The sequence below is a fragment of the Tympanuchus pallidicinctus genome, unplaced genomic scaffold, assembly GCF_026119805.1.
Source record: "Tympanuchus pallidicinctus isolate F22 unplaced genomic scaffold, pur_lepc_1.0 scaffold7, whole genome shotgun sequence".
NCBI classification, from domain to species: domain Eukaryota; kingdom Metazoa; phylum Chordata; class Aves; order Galliformes; family Phasianidae; genus Tympanuchus; species Tympanuchus pallidicinctus.
Genome location: NW_026294791.1, coordinates 11,191,097 through 11,205,451, shown reverse-complemented (window position 1 = coordinate 11,205,451; position 14,355 = coordinate 11,191,097). Strand labels below are relative to the sequence as shown.

At 36.6% G+C, this 14,355-nt stretch overlaps 1 long non-coding RNA gene across 1 annotated transcript in view; it reads right to left on the bottom strand.

Moving 5' to 3' along the window:
* The window catches only part of LOC128072379 (uncharacterized), a 40,671-nt gene extending 27,705 nt beyond the window's left edge, over nucleotides 1-12,966 (bottom strand). Inside the window, exon 1 of the long non-coding RNA XR_008202236.1 lies at nucleotides 12,891-12,966. This is a non-coding gene — a long non-coding RNA (uncharacterized LOC128072379). The remainder of the gene's footprint in view (nucleotides 1-12,890) is intronic.
* Nucleotides 12,967-14,355: the final 1,389 nt, after the last annotated feature.

The following is a 14,355-nucleotide window of genomic DNA, read 5'->3' as shown; positions in this document are numbered from 1 at the left end:
TAAAGCTATGTAGTACAGTCGTCCAGTGCAAAAGGAATAGGTATGTAATATAAATACACATGTGCATATAGATTCATCATCATATTCTGGCTTCAGAGCATAGTCCTTTGTGAGCAACTACGGTAGGAAGGGCTGGGCCCTCACCCCACAGCACACTCAGTCCTGCAAAAAAAGTCATTTTGACAAAGCCACCCCCAAGGAGCTGTAAGCCAGGTGGCCTATGATCTTATAGCATGTGAAGCCAATATTAAATCCTGGGAAATGCTTGCATCTCAATGAAAAAAAAAAAAATTTCTTCGATATTCCAGCAGCATCTATACCTATCAGTTACTTCCTTACTCTATGCCTTAAAACCACAACCTTGAAGCTTAGCTGTAACCCTGACATCATTTTCTATTGTGCTGAACATTACCTTTTTTTTTTTTAATAAAAAAAAAACAAAACTCTAGTGCATCTGACTTCAAACTGACTTCTCAGGCAATCCCCTTTGCTGAGCAATTCACGTAAGCACAGAATTAAACCCTGTACAGCTCAGGGTGCAAAGACAACACATTCTGCTTTACCAAAGCAGGTCTCTCGAGGACATACTAAACATGTCCTAATATCAGAAATCCAAAGTATCCCTGCATAGAATATAACCTGTGAAGGAAATGTGCCAGAATAAAAAGATTAATATGCCACATAAAAATATTCTCCTTGCCAAAAACAAGGTGGGGATTGAGACTGCCTCTTATTCCATTCAATAGCTTCATAGTCAGAAGACTCAGAAACTGAACCTGAGGAAGGCATCAGAGAGATGCATCATACTAAAAATGTGTGAAAAATTGTATCAATCATATTAAGAAGGTTCAGTGGAAGCCTCAGTGATGCCATTTTCTTCGCTAGGATCCACTATTCACAGAAAAATGCAAAGCATTGTTCTTCAGAAAGTTTCTCACTTTTTTTCAGAAATACAACTTAACCAGGCCAAAAAAAAAAAAAAAAAAAAAAACTCACCACTTTCTGAAAAATCAGAGTTGGAAACATACACATATGCTATTTTCCATTCTGACTTCTTTGGAGACAAGAACCCTTGGATCCAGAGTTCTGCAGAGAAATATTTTATGGCCATTATTTAGAGAATTACATACTTCCATGCTCCTTCATTCATTTTGAGGTAGACTGTATTATTCCCCACAGCTAAACAGATGCCCAGAATGGACTGTCATTACATTTATTTAATCATTGCTTTCAAAAACTCATCTTTCTCTTGGTAACTTACGATGTGAAGAGCTTCAAAATGCTGTAAAAGCTCACATGAGCTGGGGTTTTTTGGTGTGTTTTTTTAATTTTATTTTATTTTAAAAAAGCATTCATCATCAATGCCCCAGTTTTACGGGGTACTGCAGGCATGAGTTTCCCCCTCTGTATCTGCACTCTTAAACCATTACTACATTGCCATATTAATCGCAGAAAGTTGTTTTTCCTATGCCTTAAACTTCTCTTTTTCCTCATTGATATCTTTGTGGTGGCCTCCCTGAGGTCAACCATTGTGTCTCCTGCTCCACATGAGGGGAGGGGGAGAAAAAAAATTAGCCCACCTCCCAGCTCAGCATATATAGAGCACTGCAGAGGTTTCTGTTAGTTTCTAGATCAGAGACAACAAGAAAGAGCCCATTTACCCTTGCTGCTCAAAGTGCAGAGGGGAAATACTTAGTTGAGATTGAGATGCTCTCATCATTTCAGTGTGATAAGCCACGGTTGTTTCCTTTTTTCCCCTCTTTCAAGAATTTTAAGGAAGGCCAGAGGTCAGATTAAGATCTTTCTCTTCAGAAATGTTCGAATTTTTACAGAAAGCCTAATGGTTCACACAGCTTAGTTCTGCCTCAGAAATTAACAAGTAAATGATCACAGAGTGGGTGAATAGCTTTCCAGTGACCAAACCAAGTCTTTTACCATTCAGGGTCTAACTTACGCAGTTTTCTTTTGTGTATGGAAAGAAAAAGTATGTTTCTTCTTTAATTTAACAGGGAAACTCTCCATTTCCAAGTTGTTACTGAGACTGTAATTGCATGCTTTAGTTTTAGGGCAGTGCTCTTAGTACTGTGAAGTTAACCTACCTCTGAATCTCTCCCATTTTCCTAGGATGAATCAAAAGGAAAAAAGAAACAGGAACATCATTCATTGGGAACATTAAGGTTTTAATATTTGTTCTTGACAAACCTCCTCTAGGAAACAAAAGAGATTGATAACATTCCAGTGATAATACATTCACACGGAGCGGAAGAGACCCACACTTGAGGTCCTACTCTGCTCACTTCAGTACTGGAATCTTGTTCTTTCAGAAATTTTATAGTTGTCTTCATTATAGGATTTCTGGCATCTCTCCATACTATAAAAATTGTGCAGTGTTCTTAAGATTTCCATAGAAAATATTCCCAAAACTGATGTGCACACTGAAAATGAAGTTACATAAGTGCAAAAATATTTTTAAAAGCTACTTTTAAACAAGAGGGGGGTGGGGGAATGACTTGCTGGCATTCTGAATGCTTTTAATTGGAAATTTGGCAAAAACTAGAACAACAAAAAAGTACAGTTCCAGATGATTCTGATCTTCCTAAATCTTGTCTGGGAGCGGGCCAATATGAAAAGGAAATATGAAAAGTAATGTAACTACATGTTTCCCACAATACAGGTCACAATAAAATTGACTGTGTTTCCTGATAATAGATGAACCCTGATTACATAAAGTTCTCCTAGGAGGGAAGATTGGGAGAAGGAAGATTTCACAGGGCTCTACCCATTGCCAAAAAGAGTATCTAAAAAACAAAGAACTACAAAACAGATGTTAGAAAATTGTGTTTTATTTTTGAAATGCATCATTTGGGACCAACATGTACTGTGAGTTTTGAAGAGTAGAGGTATTTAAAAAATTGTATTATTAACATTTAAAAATTAATTTGTGTCTCAAGTTCTGTCATTTTTCTCTATGTTAGCATAGAAGAGATAGATGAATGTTTTCAAGGTATAGCCATTTGAGATATAGCCATTATAGAGGAACTATAAGAGGCAGAATATCACATCTCAGTTAACATTAGAGGTTAGATTAATCTAACAGAAATAAATATATTTAATCCAAATAGAGTATATGCTGTCTTTAAATAGCTAAATGGTGTTAAAATAATTTAAGATCTGTACATTCAGGTAGCTCTGTATAGACTACTCATTTGGGCTACAATCCTTTTTCAGGAAATATAACAACTGAACAGAAATGCTTATAGATGTGCATAACCAATACAAATTATAGGTAAAAAATAATCGTGCTATAGTGGATTTTACTCTATACTTGCAGGGCAGAGTCCTCCCCCCCCCCCCCCCCCCAAGCAGCCTGTTAAATCATATTTATGAGTTTAATTTATATCAGTCAGCAATAAAGAGATACAAAGATAAAAAGCAACTCAAGTTACTCAGAACAGTGAGGTGAATATTTTAAGGCATGCGATAGCACAGGATTCAGAAACATTAATCGCCAACCATCTCACACATTCAAAGAGTGAATCTTTGAATCATAAAATGGCTTCAGGTGGAAGTGACCTTGAAGATCACTTACTTCCAACCTTAACAGAAAAAATATTTGAAACAAAGTTTCCATACATCAGACCTGGCACTTTCAATGACAAGTACAACAAACAGCAATACCATAAAATGTACTTCCTCAAAGAACAACAAGAAGCCTCAGAGCAGGAAAAATTGAAATGGTTCCTAGCCTGAAATATTGAGCTCCAAAGCACACAGTTATGATTAATATTCTCCTAGGAATTGCCATTTTGCTAGGAATTCAATACCTATATCGAAGGCTTAAACATGAACAGGAAAAAACAGTTGTCAGTATTTGAGAAAATAGGTTGTATTGTGTGACTATAAAGACAAGCTGAAAATAGGCTTTCTTCTATTATCTTTTAAAAATATTTAAATCTAGCTTTTCTTGATCAAGAAACTTGAGCTGAGAATACAAGAGAAAAAAGCCTTACTCATTTTTCCTTTTTAGCAAGCTACTTTTGCTCTTTTATGTCAGTGTAATTTCCTGGCTCATAAAAAGGTTTAAACTGCCTTATTTTTTCATGCTCCATTTTGTGCCACTGAAATGTGGTGTTCAGACATTCACTCTGATGCAAAATCCAATTGCCAAAGCAGGGAAAAATGAAGGCTAAAACACTTGAGATGTACTCAAGGTTGAATCTAACTTTCATACATGATGTAACACCATACCTACAGGAAAAATGCTGCAAGATTTTCTCTCCTTTGCAAACTACATACACTGTTTCCTGAGCACTATGGTATGAGCACAGTTCTGAAGTATTTTCAGTCAAGCCTTTGATCCCAAGCAAGATCAGTTGTAGGCAGTAGATCAGTTTGCTTCTCCAGCAAAGAAGGCAAAAAAAAATTAAAAGAGGTGGAGATAACACTGCAGTTGTCTGATTTATCTCCTCTTATTTCTGATTTGTACCCATCTGGTTGTACTGGTAAAGAGAATATTACAGATGTTCTCTCAAAGGCTTCTCCATTAAGCTGAACATTTAACACTCCATTTGCTTGGGCAATAAAATATGCCACAAGACGTTTGAAAGACCCACATCTTCAATTTTTCTGTTTTGTCAGAAATAAGTGTTTCACTGGTCACCTTAGGCCAAGTATATCTGGAACTATCAGTACACTAAGAGCTTTTCACCACTGTGTTGTCCTGCAATCCATGTTGGCCCAGCAATGGTGTGAGTAAAGGGGACTATGAACAGTATTTGTGCCAACTGGGAGCCCAAGTATTACCACCTGTTAGTCATATGCCTCCAACTGAGGAAAAGGAAAAAAATCTGTACTGATTTTAAGAACTCACATAGAAGGACAAAGATAAACAAAAGAAAAAACATAAGAAACCCCAACTTTTTGGACATAAATAGTAGCCACTGAAAAACACCGAATACCAATATTTTATGATCTCACTATTTTTCTTCTCTGCACTACATCTCTGAAGTACCATGTTGAATTTAAGAAGCATCACATACCTGTTTTTGGACTAGCACTTTGGGATAAAAAGCTATTTGGAGCAGAACACCAAAACATGAAACAAACCATTTTAAAAGCAATTAAAAAGTTAGAAAAATAGAACATCTCACATGGGCTCCTCCGTTAAGTAAATTACTTTTCTGGAAACAGTTCTTAAAAGCACAGCTCCAAGAAATACTGACCATAAAAAACTATTTTGTAAATATCAGAAACAATTCATTGTAAATAAGTACAGCCATGAGAATTTATAGAAATATTATTTCAGTCAAAGAAGTAATTCTGTGACTAATGGTTTCAAGGTTTTTAATAGGTTCAGTAACTGTTCAGAACATCTTGTGGTATCAAAGTTATCAAAGTTGTGATCATGATGTAGACAAATCGAAGTCCAGAAGAGATGTCAGCAGCATCACCTTCTTCCTGAAAACAGCAAAATCTTACTTCACGTTGGGAATAGCTGCGAAGTAAGCACAGCCAAAATGGACAAAGAGCAAAGTCAAGGGTGACCTTGACTTTTGCTTATAATGATAGCAGTGACCAGAATAGAAACCGAGACACACAGAAACAAGAAAGTTTTCAGACTCCTATCCACATGGCTATGAGACAAAGATCATCTGATGCTAAAGATACCACTTACAAACACACACTTCAAGTAGATTTCTAAAATCATTTTCAGGTTTAAAAGGAAGTCCCTACCCAAGTCATGAATGAGATGTCACTGGCATGTCAGTTCACTGACATTCAGACGTTAGAAAGCAGGACTTTGTTTCTAAAGATCAAGTTTAGTGATAATATCACCCCCAAGAAAGAACTGGCCACTACAGCAGCCATATAACAAGTCTGTCCCAGGAATATTCTAAAGTCAGAGGTGGTGGCAATGTGTTTATTCCTTATTCCTTACATCTTTTACCATTCCACTGCATGAAGCATTTAGAACCATTTGGCAGTATAACAGACACTCCCAGTACCATAACTAGGTTACTCCTTCCACCTTATTTCTAAGGGATTTAAAACAAAAAGAGACAACTTATAATCAAACTCTTTGGCCCTATCTGTATTTAGACTGCTAATCTGAAAATGGAACAGAAAGAGTCAGGTCCCTGAAAAATATCACTAGTGATTGGGCCTAGCTTTCAAACACCAGATGTGAAAATGTCACCAAGCGAGCAGGAGTGAGAGAGGTGTTCTTACAGAAACATAAAGCTTGTGTGTATAGCTTTATACCACAGGCTTCACAAATATTAGGCAGAACACCTAATTTAATCTACATCCATCCAGTTTATTCAGAAATGAGACATGTGAACCTCATTACCTCAGCTCACTGGATGAGTGGAAGCATCTCCAGCCATAATAAATCTAGCTTCTATTTCTCAAGCCAGTAACAAAGCACAGATCTCAGTAAATGAGCCTAGTTTCATTAGCACAAATCCTTTGAATCCAGGGAAATTCTATTGTTTTAAGGTTTTCCTCATGCAGAAATAATCTTAAACTAATGTTGAGCAAATAGGAATTTGTTTCTCAGTGTACAATAGGAAGAAAAAAAATCATGTCAGCTACAGCAAGTGCTACTTCACCAATAAATAGGATTTTTTTTTCCAAAATTATTTGAAACTGTTTTTCTCCTACTCTGATCCTGGTGAGGAGAATGTAAAATGTGAGAAGTTATATCCTTCATCTGAATATCTTTTCTGAAATGATTACTGTATTACTATTGAATTACAGCCATCTTTGAAAATTTCTGATAAAATCAGATATTTTTTTTTTAAATGAAAGATTGCTCCTTTAGATTTCAGTAAGCAAGAGATACAGAAATTATAATGTGGCTATCAGGGCTTAGAAGAGCCCTTTGTCAGTTTCATATAAATGCTGTGCTTCCTCCTAAACTTTTGCTTTGGAGCATAGCAAGCTACATTAAATTTCATTTGCAACTTTTAGACAGAAGTATACAAAGATTTAGACAAATATTTCTCTACTTGAATTTCCGAGGGAAAAATAAGTATAAACATTCATCTGTATCCAAAACAACTCAGAATAAATGATACCACACAATCTGTTACTAGTCCTAAAACACCTCCAGACAACTCTTTTTTTTTTTTTTCCCCCTTCTCCAAAATCTGTAACGAAATGCAGAAATATCAGATGGTAACCAAGAATCAGATGCAATGTTTTTTAAAGACTCAAGCAGGATTGGAGCTTACTGGGTCCTCTGATGGGTATTATCATTACTGGTAGTTCTTGACTTTCCTGAAAGCAAGCAAGATCTGGATACTTAATCTTTGTGAGAGTTGAGGTGTACCAAAGCTTTCAGTCAAAAAATATATACCACAAATTACGTGAAAAGTATTTTAGCAGCGATACAGGTAATATAACAGACAAGATTCCACCCTCGTTCAAAATTATTATGCATAGAGTGATGCATCATTTCATGAGCAAGAGACTAAATGGACATAATACACATATAACTGTGTGTTAGCTTTGATGTCCTACTATGCTAAAGTCTACATCTCCTACTGTACACTCAGCCATTAGTCACCATTGTGACTACTGAATGTGGACCATTCATGTACAGAGAGAATAAATAATCGAAAGCAAACAAAGTAGTCGTTGTATATGATAGCAAGAACTGACAATCTCACCTTCACTTCAAAAAGAAAATCTGGGCACAGAATGGGTGCATTAAACACAAATGTGATGTCAAAACACCAAGAGGCTGCTAAGTCTGCTGTATCTGTGAAATATGTATTATATATAAATTTACATAAACATGTTTTTAGTGAAAAATTACCACATCTTTCTTCTGTTGTCTCTTTGCTCCTGAAGGACAATGCCTTCTACTCTAACACTGAAGAAAAAGAGGAGCTGAAAATGAAGCAGGGAAGAGGTGACAGAGCAAAGAGTAGAAAAGAAGAATAAGAGAGAACAAGGCAGAAAGTGAAATGCAGAGGGAAGAAGATTGCTTCTCTTGATGTTTTCATCACTCCGTTTCATTTCATTCTGGCTCCTAGCATAAATGACAAAATTGGTAGCTTTGAAGAGGAGGGAGGATGGTATGTTCACAGATGATTTGAACAAGCTTTAGCCAGTTTAAGTTTAGAAGGAGGAGCAAATATGGTAACTGAGCCTGCAACACTAAGCCCTGCTGATAGAATGTACACAGTGGAACTTGCTCTCTCAAAAAAAAAAAATCTATGAATATACTTACACAAAATAGAAATCCTATCACCATAACAAAGAAAACAAAAGGTAATTGTTCCATACACCTGTGTTCTGCTCATTAATTCACTGATTACACCCATGTGATTCAGTTTTGTTAGAAACCTGATACTCTCCACGATATCAGATATTTCCTGGCAAAACCTTTACACTTAAGTGTGCTGAAGTGTTGTTTTCTAATGCACAAATACATATGAAAGAAATTTATAATTCCAGCTTTGTGCCTTTGCCACTGCTGTTCAAGGCTGTGTTTCTGCATCAAACTCAGGAAACAAGAAATAAATATAGACTGTGATTTCCTGTTGGGTGTGCCTTATTATGGTTTTACTAATGCACTTTGTCCTGTAAACACTTTCAAAGATGCATCTGACAACCTGTTCTATAGCAGAAGGTCCGTTTATATGCCTTTCCTCAACAGTAGATTATTTGTGCTGAAGACAGATTGCTCAAGGTGGAGCAATTTATAAATACTGTATGCTGAATGAATCAGAAAATAAAAGAGAGCAACCAAACACAAATTACATGTTGGCAAGCAGAAGTTAGTTTAATTTGAAGATTGAATAGTATCCCAACAACAAAAAAAAAAGAAAAAATTCCAAATAATGAGGGAGATAAATACAGAAATGTGAATTTCAAACTTTAAGTCTGCAAAGCAAAACATAAGGGTAAAATATCACTAAACAAACCCCAGCTTTTGGGGAAAGATGTAAGAACTTCAAAGGATTCTAACATTTTGCAAGAATTCGGGTATATCAACAGAGGTTTCACAGCATAAACAGAAAGGATAACAAGAGGGCCAGTAACTCCAAGGAATTTTTCAGAGAAATGAAAAATAATATTAGAGCAGAAGATGAAAAGACAACATCTGAAAAGCAGTACAACATATAAGTTTAAAGGCACGCATTCTTGGCTTGACATTACAGAGGACTCTAACACCCAAGCCAAGGAAGTAGTCAGAATTGCCAAGAAGTTTCCAGATTGTAGCTGTGTTTTTCACATTTCTGCCACCTCCGGTTTTCTGGAATTCATAGTATTGTTGCTGTGCAACAGATATAAACAACAAAGCTGTCCACTGATGCTTTTTAATAGGTGTTGTTTTTTTTTTTTAAACTATATCAAAGCCTTAGTTAAAAGCACATTCAAACCTGGAAATTGATGCTTCAGCTATCTGCTCTCCAGCAATAAAAAAGGCAGGAGGAATGGGAATGTTATCTCTGAAGAATATAGTACCTAAGATAATAGATTTAAACAAAGATTGAATATTATTTCTGTAGGAATCCAAATGGTGCCATGGTTAAAGCATGTAGGCAAGCATGAAAACACAGTAAGAGGAAAAGAAAAAAAAAGACAGAAAAAAGGTCATAAGTCCTATATTATTTTCCTTTACCTAAGAGAAAAAAAAATAAATCAGGAAGACTCTACAACTACGTGCTTGCCAGATATTATAGAAGGTCATGCAGTGGCATGATATTAAGCAGTTTTCCTCAGAATATGGTTTAAGACAAATTCCCCCGGGTTATCATTGGTAGAATTGATTGAATCATCTCTATTGACACACTAAAACATGCAGCATTACAAACTGCAAATCTTAGTCCTAAAGTAAATACTGTCATTTTCTAAATCCAGATTTAACTGAAATCTTAAGTTAGGAATGCACTGTTTGCAAAGACTGGTAAAATTCCTGAGAAAATGCAAATGCAGAGGAAAGCAAAAATAAAACCCAAATAATGGGTGTCTGCACTTTAATGCTACCTTAGTACTCCATTTATTAGACAACAGCAAACACTATCAGTGCAGACGATAACAAAAGTTTGGCATCCCAGATAGACAGAATTAGTATATCCCTAAAACTGAGAAAGGATGAAGAAAAACATCGGTTTGAAGGTTGCGATCTCAAATGAGGACTAGCATACTTAGCTGAGCAGAAGATCTAGAGGATTTATTTTCTCCTGTCAGCTCTGAGGCTGTTTTAGGAATACCTCAGTTCCTCCCATGAGAGGAGCATCACAGACAGTAACAGTCCATTAACTGGCAATTCAGGTAATTGAGTGCTTGTAAGCATTGTTAGCATTATGTGAGGAAATGCTCCCTTAAAATGCTGCTGGAGGGGAGCAGTGGAGTTGGCTACATTGGAAGGATGAGCACACTAGCTCAATAATCTTTTTACAGACATTATCCTCCATAATGTCAGACTTGAACAGTTACACAATCAGTGAAGTTTTAGGTATTAAAGAACTACCCATACCGTATTTTGTACGCCAGGAACATTACTATATAGATGTCACACAGACAACATTGTACTGGATAGTTTCCAGGCTACGTAAAAGAATCCCAAAATAAAGTCAGGCCAAAAAAATTCACCTTGGAGTTCCCCATTCCTTTCCAAAGAGGAAAAAGTATTTCCTTCCAGCTGTCCTGTATAACTGCTTACACAGTACATTAAATTCCCAAACATCTCTTCTGTTAATTTGTTGACACAATGGCCAGCAAGATATTCTAAATCATTAACCAGGCCTAAATACTTCTGTTCTATTTTACATAAACAAGTGGTTGGATGGTTTTATTTAATTCAGACATCCTAGAAATTATATGCTGTGCTTAAGGCATACTTGAGGACAATTACATGAGGTAGGATTTTCCTATTCTATGTTAAACCTATGGATCAGATGGAAAGCGTGACCAGCTGCTTGTTTTCTTGTTCTGCTCTAGACCACACCAGTTTTTCATTTTCCACTTTCAAATATCTGAGGAACAGAGCACACCTCTAGCTGTTACTGACATCACTCGGGCAGACATCAGCTGCTCCTCCCCACATGGGGAGTATTACCATTGAAGCAAAATAAACCAGATGAACCAATGGCCCCACCAGAGCAGCATTTTGCGATTCCATCTTCCTTCACAGGTAACAGTTATCCAAATTACCCACCAGGTGCTAGCTTCTTTAGACCCTTATGTCTCCATTGTACAGAGCCAGACTTTAAGCACTCTGTCATCATTTCAAAATTTAACAGATAAAGTGATTAGTTTGTACTGACTCCATCTGTTCATCTATGAACTTCTTGTAAAACAGATGGGTAAGAACATTATACTCAATTGTTTTGGATTTTTCTACTGTTTTCTTAAAAACACCCAAAGCAAGCAGTAAAATTCATGCCGTTTACATCAAATAAGTGGAAGAGAATCCACTTATGATAACCTTGGAATGCAGAATTTAAAAAGGAAAATAGTGTAAGCCATTAGCAGATAAAAGCTATATTAAATAGTGAATAAAATCTAAAGATATCACCCTTCATAAACATACATTCTAAGTAACTTTCTACTGTGTGCTTCCTCATATCTTCAGAGGAAATCCTTTAAATTTCACAAACAAAAGAAGTTCAGACATTGATGAAGAAAGTATTTGTTAGTATGACAAGCCCATTATTAAAGATAGCTGAGTTAATATTGAGCTCACAGGAATTCCTCCCCCACTTTCTCCCTCAGCCAGCAGGCTTTAACACACATCAAGAAAACTGACTAAATGCCATGAATAACTTATCAATTCCTGTAGTTTTGAAACATTAATAAAAGTTTTACTCAATTAGTGATACCAATTCCTCTCACTGTGAACATAAATCAGTTTCAGTCACAATGCAAACCAAATGTCAGGAATGTGCTTTTTAGTACGTTTTTAAGCGTAACTAATAAAACACATGTAGTCCATCATATAAGCATAGCCAATATGAAACATCCCTCGTGGTGAGCTTGATCACACAGCAAGCTCCAGGATCTTCAGGCACACACAAAGAGAAAGGAGAATAGCAGCTTCAACTTAAAGCTCTCCTATGTGGCTGGGAGAAGCAGTTTAGGAACAAAAACCATTTTATCGGAGCAGAACAGGAAGGAAGACCAGCAGATAGGCTCTCTGTAAAGTGCTTCCATCTATGGAAAGATGCCCTCTGGGCAGAGATTGCCTACTGGTCTGCCTGCCATCAGTACATCCCATGAACTTAATGATGTAAATGACACCAAACAGACTGGCATTCGTCAATAGTTCATATCTCTGCTTTCTGTTGCTTGCGAGGATCTAAGTCTAGCCAAGAACTCTATCTGCTTTGGAAAGCTGTATCTACTCTTATCCCTGCCTTCATAGAGATCCTCACTGCCCTGTTCCACAACAAGCAGGATTTCCTCCAAACCACATTTATGCTTTCTCCCATAAGCTCTTCCACGGGATCTTCATAAGATTTTCCTTCATCACAGTCACAAATGCACTGTCATTCCAACAAAATTCTGCTTGGGTGCAGCCTATGAAAATCTCTAGCTTATAAACACCTTTTCAACTTACTTCTACTTGTATTTCTTAATACATTTTTATGAGAGCAATGAAACCAAGGGCAAGCTCCTCTACCCCATCTATAAACAATAAAAACCTTCATTAAAGACAAAGGGAAGGTTAAGCACTTAGAAATTTGGAAATAATAAATTGATGCTTCCTTTACAGCCACAGCTTACATTGCACATACATATGCACTACAAAGCAGCCTTGTAGCAACTAGACAGACTAACATGACCAGAAAAGTTTTACAACAAAGCTGTAATGACAGAAAGACCAGCACAATAGAAATGTGCTATAAAGGAAAGGAAGAGGTTTTACTCACTCATATTAGAAGATTCTGCATTCACAGGGGAAATCTTCACCAAGAAGGGATCTCCAGAAAAAGACCTTTCCCCAGCAGGGATCAATCCTTAAATGAGATCTAAGAGAGGTGAAGCCAGATTCCACCCCTTCCAATCACACTGATGAATTGCCTTCACCTGTGCTCCCAGGGCTGACAGGGTCCTTTCCCCAGGTGCTCAATCAGTGGTTCAGGCCAGGACTCAACATTTCCCATACAAACCTTTAGCTATTCTTTCCACTGTCTGTGAGCCAAACAACATATCATTCCCCATCCCATCTTGACAGACAGCAGAGATGCTTCAGTTGAATTTTTCCCAAGGAAATTCCCCCACTGGAAGCCATTCAATATTACTTTTTCAAGTAAAAGATTAATATTTCAAACTCTCTCTAAAGCAAATGCAACTGCTTGCGCTTTGAGTTCTCTTAGATACTCCCATTAAAAATCCTCTTACCTATTTGCAAATATGCATGTAGACAAAAAAGGATTCAAAGATACAGGATTCATTAGGAGAAGAGGAAAAAAGTCCAGCTATTACTTGCATACAGAAAACTAGCAAGGGAAGGGATAAGAGCCTCACAGTTATTTCAGGACTAAATGAGACCCTGTGGTATTTCTGATCCACATAGCTACTCCTGATTCCCACTTAAACAACCGTTATCCTACCTAACCATTTCTGGGATTTGCTTCAGATGCTGTGAATTCCCATTTAGCCATGCTGACCCAATCCACGGTGTCCTGTTTTCCCTTTGAACTCAAGACAGAATACATTCACTTGCCCAGCAGGCCTAACTACCACCCATTTCTAATCTGTATTTCTGGTTGCTATTTTCTTCCAGGTTAGGCATTCAACATAATACAACCATTTCAGATTCATAGCAAAATAATAACCAGAGGCAGGCACGTTTCTTCAGCTTTTTGGCCTAGGAACATGATCTAAATTCCTGCTCCATGTAACGCAATCTAACAAGAGGTCTGTATTAAATTACATGAGAAAGATTTGCAAGAAAATCTTATCTCTTCTACAATTATTAAATCTACTACTAACTAATGTGGTTGCAATATCATTTACGTGATACAACTTTGATGTGTGATTACATAAAACTTTAGTATTTTAATTCCACTAATTGACCAGATCTTGAGTACACTTATTCTTTCCATATTTATTTCAACCAGACATAACAGTTCTGAGACAATTTTTTGAATTCAAGACTATCTATTATATTCCATTTACAACACATGTGCTTACCTCACAAAGTCCCACTCTGCATTTACACTGCTTCTAGTACTTCTAATTTATTTGAAGTTAGATATCACTCCACACTGCAGCATAAAGAGCTGGCATATTCTTAAACTATTGGGTTTTGATTTTTTTCCATTAATTGCTTTTATTTTCATCATAATGAAAATAGAACCAAACCCAGTAATTATTCTGTAGATTTAATTT